The sequence below is a fragment of the Nicotiana sylvestris genome, chromosome 1 (assembly GCF_000393655.2).
Source record: "Nicotiana sylvestris chromosome 1, ASM39365v2, whole genome shotgun sequence".
NCBI classification, from domain to species: domain Eukaryota; kingdom Viridiplantae; phylum Streptophyta; class Magnoliopsida; order Solanales; family Solanaceae; genus Nicotiana; species Nicotiana sylvestris.
This window is the reverse complement of record NC_091057.1, coordinates 115,754,095-115,759,154: the sequence shown is the minus strand read 5'-3', so window position 1 is coordinate 115,759,154 and position 5,060 is coordinate 115,754,095. Positions and strand designations below refer to the sequence as shown.

General features: G+C 30.8%; 1 non-coding gene across 1 annotated transcript; it reads left to right on the top strand.

The window, feature by feature from the left end:
- The first annotated feature begins 3,694 nt into the window (after positions 1–3,694).
- LOC138882003 (U6 spliceosomal RNA) lies at positions 3,695–3,797 on the top strand. The gene has a single exon (XR_011403458.1). It is a non-coding gene; the product is annotated as a U6 spliceosomal RNA (small nuclear RNA).
- The last annotated feature ends 1,263 nt before the right edge of the window (positions 3,798–5,060 follow it).

Sequence of the window (5,060 nt, the reverse complement as noted above, 5' to 3'; positions counted from 1 at the left end):
CCTGAAGTCCTTGCTTGCAGCCGGCGTTGCCAAAATATTCAGGCCCTTCCGCTAATAAAATGGTTTAATAAAGCCTTGTTGTTTGGAAGGGACTTCTCAAGTACTTTAGTGTTAAATAATTAGGGTCTTAAAAATGGAAATTTGAGGCAAACCATAGTTAGACACTTAGTAACAAATGACTCTTGTGTTAATTTCATAATGTAGAGGTAAAATAATAAATATTCCTAGAGAAACCTTTAGGGCCGTTTAAAATATTATCGTGATTATGGACATGTTCGCGTGACATAATTACAAATTTTCAAAAATAAATTAAGGTTCGCGTCCGCGCGACTTTGACTAAATTTTTTTGTATTACCAAATACTTACATTTTACAGTCATGGAGGTGGAAGAAGGCGTAATATCCTTTTCTCCTTTGCCTTTTTGATAGCCCCTCAATTTTCTCTTACAACCAGCATTCTTTTTGTTGGTTTTGATACTTAATCTTCTTTGGTCGAGAAAATACTCATATTTGGATTTTCTCCAATCGGAAGATTCCAATTATATTCATCTTCAACTGGTGAGAGCCTATTAGTACACTGTAAAGTGCAAGGAAACTCGATAAGATAAATAACCAGCTTAACATTTTTTTTGGGGTCAAATTTCTTAGCTTTGAGAAAAGGTTAGTGATGGAATAGACATACGGCATAAATCACCTCGTAAAGGTTAGTCATGCAATGAAATTTTATACTCCTCGGAATTCCTTGCTTGATATAGTATTTTTTTTATTTTTTTTGTCTCTTGTCAAAAGTTTCGAGCTATTATTAACGTTATAGTCAAGATCATCGGGAAGTCTATCTTCACATGTAACTCCATTGACCTCAGGCTCACCTGAAAATCATATGTCAAAACTTGTGACAATGTTTAGATTAAATTCACCAGAAAATCATGCATAATCAAATGAGAGGGTCTAATACATCCCAATATTTAGAAAATTTAATATAAGTCAATAATGAGATATAATATTCCTTAATACCGTTGTCTTCCTGTTGTTGTTTTTCAGACAGTTCCTCCTCGAAAGAGCTCTCTTGCTCCTTTTCATTTTTGCTTCCACTCTGTTCTGGAAGTCTTTTATTTTGTATCACCTCCTTACAGCTTTCTTCTTCATTTTCGTTAGGTGGTTGGAGATAGAAAAATATACTATATTATATTAAGAGCATGATCAATGAATCATGAAAAATCAAATAGTCATAGAAAGTAAAATCTTTTCTCAATATTAAAAGGTTCATAGTTTGAAAAACAAAATAAATATTGCCTCGATATTAATAGATTCAAGTTTAAAAACAAAAGTACTATAATGAAAAAAGTCCAATTAATTATGTTAAGCACTTCTTTTTCTCTTACTATTTTGATAGAGGAGACTGTCACACTGAACACCAACCCAAATCAGTACGCTAAACTCGATCATTCCACAAATGTGTGGCTTGTATTAGAAAGTAAATAAGTTTTGGATAATATTATACATTGCACAAAACCAATTCTAAAAGTACTGAAAAAGATACTTGTGCTTATTGTACTTCAGATCTTTGGTTCTGAACCATCTTCTTGCTGGTATCCTTTATGGATGCAATTTGAACATATACTGTGGAATACAAAAGGCAATATCAACGAGTTATTTAAATTTAACAAAATATGCTCGCACAAAATAAAATCTTATTCTCCTCAACATTAATGTGTTCAAAGCTGGAAAACAAATTAAAAGATTGAATGAACAAAGAGTTTAACTAATTAATTAACCACTATGTCCAGCTTTCTACTCGCAAGTAAAGCAGATTTGGATATATCATGAATGAAAATATTTTCGACCAATTATACGATGTGACAAAAATACTTGCGGTTTTCTTTCTCTTGAATAAAAAATTTAAATTATTTTATTCCCTGGTATAGATTATGGACCAAAAAATGAGGAAATTCATTTTTTCAATTATGGTTATGTTTTGCGTATCAAACATAGATCTAGCATATATTTACATGAAATTTTGGCAACTCAAAAGACACTAAAAAAATAATAAATTTATTCCCTGGTATAGACTATAGATTATGGATAAAAAATAAATAAAAAAACATCAATTTTTTCAATTATCGTTCTGTTTTGCGTATCAAACATAGATCTAGCATATACACAAACGAAATTTTGGCCACTCAAAAGACACTAAAACATGGATACGTGTTGCTTTCAAATCAAAATCTAGAATTGAACATTAAAAAGGAAATTAAATGAATTCTACTACAAAGGCAAGGAGGCAAAAAGTGGGACCAAAACATTTGCTAAACCATTTTGTGTGTATGTGTGAGATGTGTATCAATACCTGTTATGTTCTAATCCAATTTTGACAGATAAAGAAATTTTAGAAAAAAGATTTCAATGTCTGAAGAAGAAAGAAAAAGGAAAACAAGCTTCTGTTAATCTTGTTAGTCAGAGATGGTCCATAAATTCAGATTAAAATAACATAAATTCAGAACCAAGAAAAAATGTAAAAGAAACCAAATAAAAAAGAATTGCAGACCTTAGCCAGTATTGCTCCCATAAAGCACAGTAACATTTGCTAGTTTGAACCATCATTTATAGGTGCAAAACCCAAGGGGCAAAAGGGGAAAAATGAAATGACAAGATTAGCTAGATTTGGGAATAATCAAATTCACCATCACATAATCACTATCTTTCATTGTGAAAAAATGACTACTAAAAATGGATTGAAATAAGTGAAAAGGCAAATTTGTGGCGTCTCTTATTGTGCTTATATGACTCTTCTTGACTGTTGAGTTATTCCCGAAAAATTTTGAGTTAAATGAAAAGAAAAATAGTATCGTCTCTATCAGTTTAAATATCTTCACGCTGAGATATTCCCTTGAATGGTTGAATATAACGAAGAAGCAAACTAAGCAATGTCTCGTATTTATATATTTAGTTTTGGTCGCTAAGTTATTTCCTCGTAAAATATTATTTTAATTTGGACAACTCAAATTTACTGCTTATCGATTAAAGATGAGAAGGCATTTAATTAAAGTGCAACGGTATGAATAAACGAGAGTTTAAACCAATTATCGCCAAGAATTTTTTATTATGCATTGCGGGAATAGTGATGCTTAACGCTAATTGAGAAAGTTATTAAAATCTAATCATTTATTTCTTACACATTTGGCACTTAATTATGTTTATTTTGAATTTTTATGGTGTTTCAAGTGCTTTAACTTTAACAAGAATACGCGATATTCTTCTCAATTTTTTATTGTTTCACTTTGGAGATTAAGATTCTAAAATTCATATATAGTATTTTATTTCTTAATAGATTTATTCTTTAGGAAAAAAATTAATAATGTAGTAGTATTCTTATGTTAATTCAATAAGTTTCTACGATTCTTAGATTATGTCAAGACGAATTCAAATAGTTCTTAAAAAGTTAATCAGATTTGCTAACCAATTTGAACAATCGGATTCACTGCCTAAGTATCTACAGTTGTAGAATATGACAAAAGGAATTCAAATAGTTCTCAAAAAAGTTAATCAGATTGACAATTCAATTTGAACAATCAAATTTACTATCCAATTCAAGAAGTGTCCACAATTCCTAGACTTTGACCAAATAAATTCAAATAGTTCTCAAAAAGTTAATCGGATTTGATATCCAATTTGAACAATCAGATTCACTACAAAATGTCCCTTCGGGGACATCCGATAAAATTGAATCGATACAAAGAAGATTAACATGGCTCCAACGCAAGGATGATATGCACAATTCGAGAAATGGTCCAAATTAAAAAAAAAAAGAAAGATTCACTACAAAATTAAAGTAGGCCATGAAATTGTCACAATCCAAAAACCACAAGTCGTGATGGCGCCTAACCCTGCATGATCCAAAAATCACAAGTCGTGATGGAACCTAACTCAACCCGCTAGATAAGCCAACTAACAGAAAAATACAATCCAACTGAGGTTATAAGAGAAAAGAGAATAGATAACTGAGCATTTACGAATTTACCAAGACCTGATGGTACGAATCACGAGCTTCTAAGATTTGGAGTTTCAAAACTGATACAGATAAATACACGTTCTGTTTGAAGGTTACATAAACAGATTAACAATAATCTAAACTACCAAGGACAAGTGACAGTTATAACCGAACGCACGAACATCTTCCGAATCAACACCCGACGTAACCAGTAGCTCCGCTCCAAAATCTGCACGGAATGTGCTGAAGTGCAGTATCAGTACAACCGACCCCATGTACTGTTAAGTGTGAGCACGCGATTTTTGCCTCATACGAATTACTTCAAAAGAATTTCCAAAATTAGGTCTTTTCTTTAATTATGTGTTATTTTTAGGAATTATTGTGTGATTTCCCTGATTGTTCGCATATATTTGTGTGCATGTTTAATTTTGTTAATGCATTAAAAATACAAAAATATAGCATTTTCATTTGAGATTTGATTTTTACATTTTTTGGAATTAATTAATAATTAGATGTTTTACAAAACTGAAAATTCAAAAAAAAAATATAACATATTTTTGTAATTTTAGTCAAATTGTGTGATTTTCTTTTAATTTGGCATTTAATTATTTGTGATAATTATTAGTTAGAATTAATTAGTATTTTTAAGTTAATTTGGTATTTTATAATTAATTAGGATTTTAGTTTTAATTGTTGAAAAGAAAAAGGAAAAGAAAATTGAAAAGGAAAAGAGAATAAGAAGAGGAAAATCTGGTTGAGCCAATTTACTAATTGAGAAGCTCCTAATAGTGGTAGGGTAGTATTTGCATTATCAAATTAACTAAAAGCACTAATTGAGTGGACAATTAAGTGAATGATTAAAGAAATGAAAAGTTAAATTGGTAGTGGAAAATGCACTAATTGAATGCCCATTTAAGGGAGCTGAAAATCAGATTAGAGAAAAAAAAGAGGGGGACGGAGAGAGCGGTATACACTCGATATACACTAGATATACAAGGCAGAGAGCTAAGAAAACTTGGAAGAGATTCTGAGAGAGGGAGACAAGAAAACATTCTGAAAATACTGGAAAAAAA